We start from the raw sequence: 12,284 nt of genomic DNA, 5'->3' as shown, positions 1-12,284 counted from the left end.
ATAATTTAGAAAATAGAAGAGAGAGATAAAGAAAGAAAGAGATAAGGCTATAAACTAGCGTTATAGAGGAAGAGGGGAGAGTATGTGAAAGAGAGAGAGAGAGAGGAGTGTATTGTAGACGACTAGGGAAAAGAGGGAGAGGAAGAGAAAGTACAGACAAAGAAGAGGTAAAGTTAACTTTAAAGAGAGCGGGGAGGGTGTAACTGCCTCCACCTCCGCCTCCTCCGTTTGCATAGTGGGGCGGCGGCTAGGCGAGTGAAGCAACAGCAGCAGCAGCAGTTGTAGCACTCTCAATGGTGGCGAAAGACAAGGAGCGGCGCCATGGCTTCATTTGCATATGTTAATGTATGCCCGGCGCCGCACTTTGGATGTGGGTCACATTAGGCGGCTGTCAGTGAGGGAGTGAGTGTGTGTCTCCACTTTTTAGAGGATACGGTGGTGTGCGCCAGGCCAAGGAACAGTTAGACTGCTTGGTAAGTCGTCTTCTTGGTTTTCCCGGTTTATGCAGCTTTAAAACCATAAAATCTCATCTCGGATACTTCTTAGTATTTTTCACGTTTGTTGATCCCTTATTTGAAAACAAAAAAACAAGAAAATTGCTTTCAGGCATTTTTCCTAAATTGTTAAAAGATTTGCAGTTTATTTCATCTCTTTGCTTTAGTTTTGCTTCAAATGGTTTTATTTCACTTTACTTCGTCTTTTCCTTTTTCAGAGTGCAATCTTACACTCATTGCTCTTGATTCTCCTTGCATTCCTTTCCTCACTCTCTTTCGATCACTTTCCTTTCCTCCCTCCTTTAAATCTATCTGCCTTTCTCTACACACCCTCTCTCCTTAATCCCCCTCTCAACCTTATCCTAGCATTCTTCCTAGATTTCCTTCAACTCCACCCATCTCTCTTTCTCACTGCTTCTTTTTTGCGCAATCACTCCACTCTCTCACTTGTCTTAGTCTCTCCCTTTTCCTCTCACTTTCATACCGTTCCCCCTCTTTTTTCATACATTTCTCTCTAACACCTTAACTCCCTCCTCCTCCTCTCTCTCTCTCACTTTCTTATCTCCGATCTCCCTCAATCACTAAGGTAAGCCTGAGCACACACTCACACACACACACATATATTTGACACATACTTAATGTACTTCGAAATAATGCATATAGACACTTGTAACCCTTCGGTCGCTCAAACAGGGCAGGGCATCAATAATCAAACAACTTTACCGAATGCAATGAATATGGATAACATTGTATAAATAAAGGAGGGTCCCGTTTGTGTTATTCACCTTTCTACCCGATTTCTACCATTATCCACCCTCTCAAAACCGCTGTCATCTGTTGGTTTCTAGACTTCCCCTCTGTCTGCTCTCCATATTCCGTTTAACACACACACACGTATTATATCTTCTCCCAACTCTTCGATCTTCACTCACACTCAGACATTCACTCACACCTTCACTCATTGCTTTCTATGCTTTTTCTCTGAATATATTAATGTATACCGCAGCTTGTACAGAAATATTTTCTATGTCTGCCTATCGTCTTTTCTCTTTTACCAGGTGTTTCTTACTCTACATATTGTTCCATTAATCCTCTCAACGATTTTAATCGGTTCTGATTGAGAAACTTCCCTTATTTTCTAAATCCACCAATTCCTCAAATGCCCTTCATTCTCTCCTGTTGCCATCTCAACATATTCTTGCGCTGCCAAAAACTGCTGCCTTCATAACACAGCAATCTGACTCAGGTTGATCGTTTTCCTACATTTCCCTAACTTTTCCCTTTATAAACTCTCCCCCACCCATCCATAATTGTAAACTTTATAAATTCCCTTCTCAAGCCATAAACTTCTTCACCTCATCCACCTACAATTGCACCTTTTCTGCCCTCCTGGGGCCGGCCATCGCCTCTGCTCATTCGGCAAGCGAAAATAAGGATTCATTAAGATATTAACCCATAACTGTCGCGACCTTTTTGAAACTGAACTTTATTTGGTGGGAGGACATGCCTCTCCCTCGACATTCATTCCATGGCGACCCTCTTCCACGTCCCACTCTATCGCCATTACACACACCTCTCTACATCTGCCTTCTAATATATATATCCACATATATGTGTATATATGTATATATATATATATATATATATATGTAAATGTGATGGAGGTAGACACACGGTTGTTCATTAACTAATCGCACTACCTTCCCCTTCCCTATATACACCTCTACATACTTATTTCACGCATCGTCGCCCTCTTAACTCCAGTGTGTAGATTCATATACACATGCGTGCGCATGCCCCCCCCCACTGTTCGGTGTGTATGTATGTATGTACATATATGTATGTGTGTGTAAATATGTATGCAGTCACTATATTAAAATATGAAATTTACTCTTTTTTTATGGTACACACATACACTGTCCATCCATCCATCTATCGATTCCTATAAATAGTTTATGAATCCAGCAGTCTTATAATAGAGGCCGCTATCTATAACTATCAACCTGTCTGCATCCTCTTCTCCCTCCTCTCTCATACATACATTCATGTTTTATATATATCATCTATCTATCTATCTATCTATATATATATATATATACACACACACACACATGCCGTCTTCATTTCTCCGAGAGATGAAGTCTGAGCACGAAGGAAGAAAAATTGCTGCTCTTTACTTTGCCTCCTGCTGCACCAAATTCTTGCCATCCTTCGTTGACACTTTCCCTCTCTCTCTTCAGCCTTACCATCTTTAAAACCATCTGTCACAACTTACAATCTCACCAAATTCCATTGAAACATCTCGCCCCCCTCTTGTCTCGCATATTTTATTTAGTCTTCAAGAATTAAAATACAATTTATTTATAAATTCTAGATCTAAAGAGGGTCTTGATTGACAACAGGGAAATATTAACGAAAGATATCCTGTAATATTTAATGCAACGACCCCGATAATGTTAATGGATAATTTATCTGAAGGATTCACATTCCCGAGACATTAGTAAAATTGTAGTGTCTCTACAGGGACATCCAACTTGCTAAAAATAGCAACCAAATCTTTTTCAAATCTTACCTTACTGTAAAGGTAGGATTTGAGGACAGCCTCAAAGGTAATATCTGAATAAACTAAAGGATGATTACGGTTTCAGTGTTATTGATCATAGCTCCTGCTGGTTTAGTTTTGACCTGGGGTTAAACTATCCTCTTACTACTGTCTTCTACTCTCCTATTATTTGCCTTTCAACCTTTCGGGGGGTCGATAAATTTAGTACCTGTGAAACGTTGGGGGTCGATGTGATCCCCTAATCTCCTCGCCAAAATGGCTGCCCTTGTGGCAAAATTTGAAACCCATTATTGAGAGAGAGAGAGAGCTGCTCATGCCATCGAAATGACACTGGGGTACAAATATACAGGCATATATACATCACAACAGTATGTGCGCGACATGGAGATTATTTAATAAAATGATAAAGAAATCATTATTATTGTAATTATTATTATAATAGATACCATTCTTCTGTTGAGCTTGACGACATTTATAGGTTTTTTGTTTTTTGTGGTGTGAGAGGTAATGATGATAATATTCACCTTGTACCATTCTACGATATTTCCCTCCTCTCTGTTTTAATTCTTTAAATTCTTTTTCATAACTCCCTTTTCATCTGTTGTCTGCTCAGGTATTCCTAAATGATTTTTACCTAATCGTAGACATGAATTTAGCCATAGATTCGAATACCTTTGAGAAATTGTTCATATCAAACGTGATGCTGGTCACCATTCGATAGATCGATAAAATATCTTCAATATTTTGAGATCAATTTAGATTTCCACCGACGACCTAATGTATGTACTTTTAAACGGTAATTTGTGTCTTGAGAATTAAAAAAAAATCTCAGACAAATAGATATAACGAGACATTTATATTAGCTTTCATATATCATTAAATAGCGAAGCTGGTAGCCTGGGCTGTGCACCAACCTACTAATGTTGTTCACTCGACTCCTCCAAAGCCACCAAAGGCTACGTTGACCTAGACTACAAACGTGTCCTAATTGCTTATTTTCTTACACCTCCACTTCAGACTTTCTATTCACCTGCTGCTTTTGTAGTGTACTATCTCTGTTATAACTTGGTCGTCGTCAACCGGATCTTTGCCGCTCGTTTTATGTAATATAGACGATCAAGATATCTTACACCATGTGTGCATAAAACACGAATTGCACATTTCCCGTCCTTCCCCATATCGTCGTATGTCATACGAGAATCCCCTCCCGGTTTCCTCTTCAGCCGTCAATTTTTAATTTAAGAACATCAGACCTTGTCGATATCCTCGGTTTCTGAATGAAGGCTATGGGAGCAATCCACCCTACAGGCCAAATAAATCCTCATTTCGACCGAAGATGACTTATCTTCCTCGAAAAGATAAATGAACTTACCACTGAAATTAGTTTAGTCGACATTACATATGTTCGCCAAAATTACTGGAACTTGGGGGAGAAATGATATGGTGGCCACAATCAACTGTTGATCTCTTTAGATGTTCACCTCGACAGGAATTTCACTAAATGTCCTCCACTGAGTCGGGACTGGTGTGGTTGAAGCTGTTGGCGGTTCCCTTCGACTGGACATCACTGAAATTCGGATGACATTCTGTGAAGAGATGGCAAGAAACTGAATACAAAACATAGCTCCCCCTCACGCTCATTCATTTAATTCTTACACAATTGCAGACGAGAAATAAGAATTTGACATTTAAGCATCCCCCCCCCAAGTATTAGTGTATATAGGAAGGTGAATCCAGGTAGAGAATTCTTGCTTTTGGTGGTGTTACAGTATTAATTAAATTCGTCCTGTGAAAAGGAACTTATCGCATTAATAGAACTGATATCTACTCTCTTCCATACGGAGACAAAGGTACTTCAACCTCAATTGTTGCTCTGTCTCTCTCTCAGACAATGATATCAGTTGGTATAACGGTTTAATTTTAGCCACTTGGCTGGTCGTCTTCCCCTAAATACACACACATCGCAACGAACAAAATGTCGGCCCTTCAGTCATTTTTATAGCATTACAGCTTAATATATATATATGGAGAGAGTGCGAAGGAAAGAGAGATATGTTTTTCACCTCTTCACTGACTCATGTTGTTCGACCCTCTTATCTTGTACATTTATAGTTTATCATAATCTATTCACGTACACCTGACTTTTTACCTGGCGCTGAATTGCATAACTTACACCATTCGAACTTTGGTGTCTTCCTCTGTTTTTCAAGTCCAATTTATTGCGGTCTGATTGCCTTTCACTACTATACCTAATGAAGTCGTTCAAACACGGTCGTTTCAATTTACTCATCTCCTTTTTATCCAGATTCATTATTGTTTCCCTTAAAAACCTGCCATTTCGGCCCTTCATAATTTTAATTTCAAATCCTATCGGAGTCGTATTTTACCTTTCGATTCTCTGTTGAAATTATGTTACTTTGCTAATGTCATTAATATATATCTAAAGCCTGAAGGTTACAATTTTCTATTTCCCCTCCTAATATAATTTTCAGTTATGATTGTTTGAGCAAGAATCCCTTGCCATCTTTAAAACGTTTTAAAACACCCTGGATATTATTTAGCTAATTTACTTATTTCTCCAATTTGTTTTTTTTTTCAACCTCGTAACCCTCCCCACCATTAGTTTAGTACCTTTTAATTAAGTCATTTTGAATTTATTACAACTACTGCCGATGATTTTAAATAGTTTCTATCTCTGTTGCTGCTCCTCTGTTTGATAATCCAGTCATCTAACCGATATTACATTAAATATGTCGCCGTCACTGCAGCAGAAAACACTGAGTCATTCGCTCGCGGTGCGGCCTTAAACCGTAATAGTTGGTTGCACTTAGGGTAATGGAATGTTCTGACGTGCATTTTATAATTCAATGAAGGAAATCAGTTTTAGCTACGAATTGAAACTATGTCGCAGTGCCGACTGAGCAGGGTCTGACATGTTCTTATCCGAAATAAGTTCGTTAAAAAAACCTTAATTCATTGAAATCTTGAAGTTAAGGAAGGAGTGGCTGGGACGAGGGATTTTAGCTAAATTTTTACGGATTACCGGATTTTATAGCAAAGTTGATTCGCCGACGAGTGTCAACCGGACGACGACTACTGCAGATGGAACACCAAACTCATCGTCGATACACGTATTGGCTCCACTTTGTCGTTGTGTGAGAGAGAGAATGTAGATAGATATTAGTAAATGGGTTTCGTGGTGCAAACAAGATAAGTGCCAACGCACGAAACTTTCGGGCCTTGAGTCACTCCGTAACTTTAGCCGATTATTAATATATATAAAAAAACAAACAAACATATAGTGAATGAATATTTTTATGTAACGTATCTTCAGCTCAACCTTGGATTGACATACTTACCTGTGTGTTTAGGCGACGGAAACACATGGCTCCCGATATTACATGTCTGCGTGTGTGTGTTAATGTAATACTTTAGAAGCACATGGTTGACACAGCTTGCCGCCCCATATTCACTGCTAAATACAGAAATTGCTGCATGAGATGCATTCTATTTCTCAGCAAGGATTTAGCTAGCTGTAGACCCACAATGTTTATAACCTGGGGTGAATCTGTGAGAAAATTCATTTTTAGCCTAAGAAATTATACTATTTGCACTTTTTTTTTGGTAGATTTACATTGATTTAAATTAATGTTATATATACAAAACTACCATTTTTCGTAGCATATTTGTGTATGGGGTAAATTAGGGGAAATACAGAAGAACGACGGGTTTAAGCAGTGGTGAGGAAGGGATGTGTGAACTACCAATAGGTACTTGAAACTGCATGGAATTTGAATGTCATATTGCAGTTGGACAGACCTTCACATTTTTACATTTCTAAGGTAAAACAAAAGTAATGGTGTAGTCTGTAAAGAAGGAAGTAGTGTGCGTGTATAATAAATACACACATACACTCGTTTGTAGACAGTAGCATGGTCAGAAAAAGCTCCTGGTCCACTAGGAATTACTGTTGACAGGCTTAAAGTATCTGGTGTTGTAGGATAGAAACTAGTCATGCATATAGTCAATCGGGTTGTAACAGGAAGGCATCATATCCAGTGACTGGCATAGCTGCATCAAACTGTTACAAAGATGAATGAGCTGCCCGAGAGAGTGAGAGTAAGTACAAGGGTATCAAAGAGTTCTAGTTTAATTGATTAGGAAGAGAGCCGAGACAAGGTGCAATTGAGTTTTGTGCCAGGATGAAGTACTGCTGATGCCATCTGAAGGAGGCACCTGCAAGAGAAGTACTTAACTAAGAGTACATCACTGTACTCCACCTCGAGAAGGCTTTTGATGTCGCTCTGTGATCTGAAGGTCAGTGAGGAAGCAAGCTGGTAAATGGCTTGTGACAGCTTATAAGCCATGTGCAGAGATATTGTCTGTCAGCTAGGTGGGAGAGTCAGCTGTGAATTTAGTGTGCGGCTAGGAGCTCACTAGCGTTCTCCATCTCTTTCTTTTCATCATAGATCTCTAAGCCAGAACAGAAAAGTTTAAAATTAGATGTCCGTGCTGATGATGACCCCCTTCTTATAGCTGAATCTGTTAGGGTTAGAGAAGAAGTTCTTGGTGTGGAAGTAGAATGGGCTGGACAAAGGGAGCATTACTACCTCTGTGACAAGAGGTTTCCGTCAGTGAGTGAAAAGCAGATTGTATGATGCCGGTGTACAAACAACCCATTTTAACATTGTAGTGAAATATGGGTTATGATTGCAATGAGCTGAAGTGAACGTGCTCTGTTGGATGTGCAGTGTCAGTGTGCATGAATGAGAAAAAAGCCCTGGGCATGTAAGGGATGAGATGCTGTGGACAAGAGAGAAGTAGATTTTGTTGGCACGAGTGTGTGATGCTTATGGATGAAGATGGCTGGATAAAGAAGTACTGATCAACTGGAGTGGATGGAAGATGTAGGATGAAGTGCTGGAGAGAGAGAGACACACACGCTCACAGAGGTGGAGGAAACCCTTTTCATCTATGCAAACATGGCAACACTGATCTTATTGCATGCACACACACACAGATATGACCTATACAGATACATGTGTATGAGGAAGACTGATGTCCAGATAGAAATCACAAGTAACCATGACAACTGATGACTTGGGGTACACTAACAAGGGGTGGCGGAATGGTTGGAAGGTTCTTGTCCCATCCACTCCCACCTTTTCCTTCTGTTTTATTCACTGTCCTCTTCCCACAACACTTCAAAACCCTTTCCCAACACTGCCCGTATCCCTCTTTCTCAATTATTACTGACACTCATCCCTACTTCACTATTTTCTCCTGGAACTTCTTAACCACACAGCCATATGCTTGCAACAGGTAGTGCTTGAAAGGGATGCATGTTGAGAAGGTTTCTTGGTGAGTATTCAGTGACTCAGGCTTTAGGGAGTTTTTGAGTATTCTAGCTTGCAGTGTGCACTCCCATTGATGTAAGGTTCCAGCTTTTCTAAGATCTACTTCATATTGTATGGGGTCCCTTCATCTTTGAGGTGCCACACATGGCTGGCCAGGGATGTGATGAATCGTCTTTCTGGGACCCTGAAGGAGGACTGTGGGCTTGAATGCTGTCCTGGCTGGAGTGCTTGAACACCATCCCAGCTGACCTGATATATTTCCAGGCTTGGGTGTTTACTGGTGTATCTTTGGTTGGCACCACCAGTGATGTTGGGGGCTGCCATCAGTGCTGTTATCATTACGATGTGTGGCTCTGGCAGCACCACTGTGGTTGTTGTCATCATTGTGGTGGTCATTCCTGGCTGTAAGGTTAGCGCTGTGGGTACCAATGCACTATGGCCAGAGAAGCTGACCTTACCAACGCCAGCAGCACCAGCGAGGCTACTGGCCCTACACCCAACATTACCAACGACGGCACCCACATAGTGCCAACTCTCTGGCTGGGGACAACAACCACAGCACTAATGGCAGCTCCAACATCACTGGTGGCAACAACAGCATCCCCAGGTCCAGAGCCAACTGAAGATACACTAGTAATGTGAATGCAGCCAACACCCAAGCCTAGAAACCAGACATACCTGGTCAGCTGGGATGGCGTTCAAGTGACACCTGTACAACCACACGTCCTCCTTCAGGGTCCTGGAAAGGAGATGTGTCACATCCCTGGCCAGCAATGTGTGGCTCCTCAAAGATGAAGGGTCTCTATACAATATCAAATGGAAGATCTTAGAAAAGCCAAGATTGTACATCAACAGGAGCAATACGCTGCAAGCTTTGCGTAGCCAAGTGAACTAGGGTATACATAAACATCTTAAAACCTGGCTCACTGAATACATGCCGAGAAACCTTCACACCATGCATCCATTTCAAGCACTGCCTGCTGCAAGCATAGGATTTCCCCTTTCACTGACTAAGACCGGATGAGTCCTTATGATCAAATCTTTTGTTACCTTCTCTAGCTGGTCTAGGGGAGATAACATATCCTCACTAACGCTGGAATATTGATTCTTTGACAATCAATTGACCAGAACAGATTTCTGTCTCTCAGAAGTAAAGAGTTAAATTTGTCTTTGGACTAGAGTTTGGTGAGTCGTCCACGAAGCTACAGCCTTCGTGGATGTGAAACAGTTGGTCACTCTGAAAAGACATTAACTTTATTAATTTAATATATATATAAACTGTGTGTATGTGTAAAAAAAAAGAACAACCTTGCGCTGGTACCACATAAAAAGCATCTAGTCCACAGTTTGTAAAGTGGTTGGCATTAGGAAGGGCAGATCCAGCTGTAGAAACCTTGTCAAAACCAACAATGGAACTTGATGCAACTCTCCAGCTTTACTGGCTCCTATCAAAGTGTCCAACCCCTATCAGTATGGAAAGCAGATTCTAAATGCTGAGATGAGATATATTATTATTTATGTGTATACTTATATATACACACATATATGTATATACTTATATATACACATACATATATGTATATACTTATATATACACATACATATATGTATATACTTATATATACACATACATATATGTATATACTTATATATATATATACACACACACATATATGTATATACTTATATATACACATACATGTATGTATATACTTATATATATATATATACACACACACATATATGTATATACTGATACATACACACACACATATATGTATATACTTATACATACACATACATCATCATCATCGTTTAACGTCCGCTTTCCATGCTAGCACGGGTTGGACGATTTGACTGAGGACTACATATATATATATATTCACACACACACACATATATGACAGCTTCTTTCAGTTTCCGCCTATCAAATCCACTCTCAAGGCTTTAATTAGTCAAGAGCAGAAGACATTTGTCCAAGGTACCACATAGTCATGTCTGCACCTGTATGGCTATATATGTATGTCATATAGGTGTAGACATGGTTGTCTACATAAAAAGTTTGCTTCCCTAACCCTAACCAATGCCTTATGAGTGGACTTGGTGGGTGGAAACTGAATGACATCTATTTGTGTTTGTGTCTCCTTGTCTTGATAGCAGCATCACCACCTTCATAGTAGCAGTGTTGTTTGTTTCCAATCTTTGGGAGTACGTCTTGTTTCAAAACAGGTGGAGGGTTGGAAACCAGACGGCATCTAGCTGTAGAGAATCTGCCTCAAAGAATGCTTTCTGACTCGTTGCAATCTTGGAGTAGTGCACAATATCAACTTTACCCTATCTTAGTTCTAATTTTAGAGGTTTTAGCTAAAAATAGCAAGTTTGGAATTTGCAGGTCAAAATCAGAAATCAAACACTTATTATTTCCACATTGTGTTTGGGTAGGACCAAATGCAGAATTTATTATTGTAGTTAAATGTATTATTTTTCTTGTATACAAATGATTTTATGAAATACCTGTACAAATAATATACCCTTATCTATATATCAATGTTTATACAACTTGGGTTGTTTAGTAAGTTGCTGTTTTTCTCTTGCTATTTCAGATTTCTCTAAAGATTTTCTAGGTAAGCATCAAATGAACATGGTTCACTCTTTTATATACTTTTATGTTGATTTTGATAAATCCACAATTTCATCACTCTAGTATGGCTTTATCACTTCTTTCAGCTGCCGTGGAACTCACGGAAATAGTTGAAAAAATTTAAACCTAAGCATTTCATAGAATCAACTGCATCATTGCGTATTAAAATTTTTCTTTCTTTGATATTTAGTGGTGTGCATATATGCAAATACATGCACACGTTTTTGACAGTGTGTGTGGGTGTAAATGTACATAGATGTGTGCTACCTTAGGCTAGTATCTTCCATTGTAGTCCCAAGAAGTTGACCAAAGCCTTGCGAGTGGATTCAATTGACAGAAATGGAATGAAGCCCATTTTCTGATGCTGGCAGGAGTTGAATTGGTCACATTGTCCAAATCGTTTTTTATTGGGACCCACTGCTCACATATACTGGGGTCCAAACGTGTGAATGTATGTTTGCACATACAAGCATGGCTGTGTGGTTGAGAAGTTTGCTGTGTTGTTTCTAGTTCAATCCCACTGCATGGCACCTTGGGCAAGTGTCGTCTTCTACTACAGCCTTTGAAGGACTAAATCCTTGAGTTGGTATGGTAGTCAGAAACTGAAAGAAGCCCATTTTTTGTGTGTGTCCATGCCCTGATATCATGTGTTACCTGTGAGTGACTCAATGTCAAACAAGCGTGTCTTTTGTGCCAATTTTCTGTGAATCGGGTCATATATAGGAAAGGCATCCAGCTGTAGAAACTCTGCCAAAATAGATTGGAGCCTGGTGTTGCCATCCGGTTTCACCAGTCCTCAGTCAAATCGTCCAACCCATGCTAGCATGGAAAGCAGACGTTAAACGATGATGATGATGATATATATATATATATATATATATATATGAGAGAGAGGGAGAGTATCCAACAGTTGTGGATTTTCGACTTAGTAACAATCATTAAGGACAATACCAATATTAGAATATGTATGGAAGAAGGATGGTGTTGAGGTTGAGAGCTCATAGTGGAATGTCATGAAACTGTAGCATTTTTACTTGGTCTCCTCTCCCTTTCTCTCTCTCTCACATTCACTTTGTTGCAGTGAAAAATTACTTGTCCTTCTGCGATTAGCTTTTTTTCCCTCATTTTCTAGTTTGCACAGTTTGGTCTATAATCTTTGGCCAGAGAAAACCAGGCTTTGCTAATTAAATAATACATATGAACATAAACACCCATCGTCCCCCCCCCCC

The 12,284-nt window shown here is 39.7% G+C and overlaps 1 protein-coding gene across 2 annotated transcripts in view; it reads left to right on the top strand.

Annotated features, from left to right (window-relative positions):
- The first annotated feature begins 318 nt into the window (after nt 1-318).
- Nucleotides 319-12,284, top strand: part of LOC106880490 (protein hu-li tai shao) — a 138,472-nt gene continuing 126,506 nt past the window's right edge. Inside the window, exons 1-2 of one of the 2 annotated variants that reach the window (XM_014930438.2) lie at nt 319-473; nt 11,018-11,038. The gene's annotated coding sequence lies outside the window, so the exon portion shown is untranslated. The remainder of the gene's footprint in view (nt 474-11,017; nt 11,039-12,284) is intronic. The other variant, XM_014930440.2, reaches the window with a different exon arrangement.

The sequence above is a fragment of the Octopus bimaculoides genome, chromosome 14 (assembly GCF_001194135.2).
Source record: "Octopus bimaculoides isolate UCB-OBI-ISO-001 chromosome 14, ASM119413v2, whole genome shotgun sequence".
NCBI classification, from domain to species: Eukaryota; Metazoa; Mollusca; class Cephalopoda; order Octopoda; family Octopodidae; genus Octopus; species Octopus bimaculoides.
Note: the sequence above shows the minus strand (reverse complement) of the source record. Positions and strands in the feature narration are given on the sequence as shown.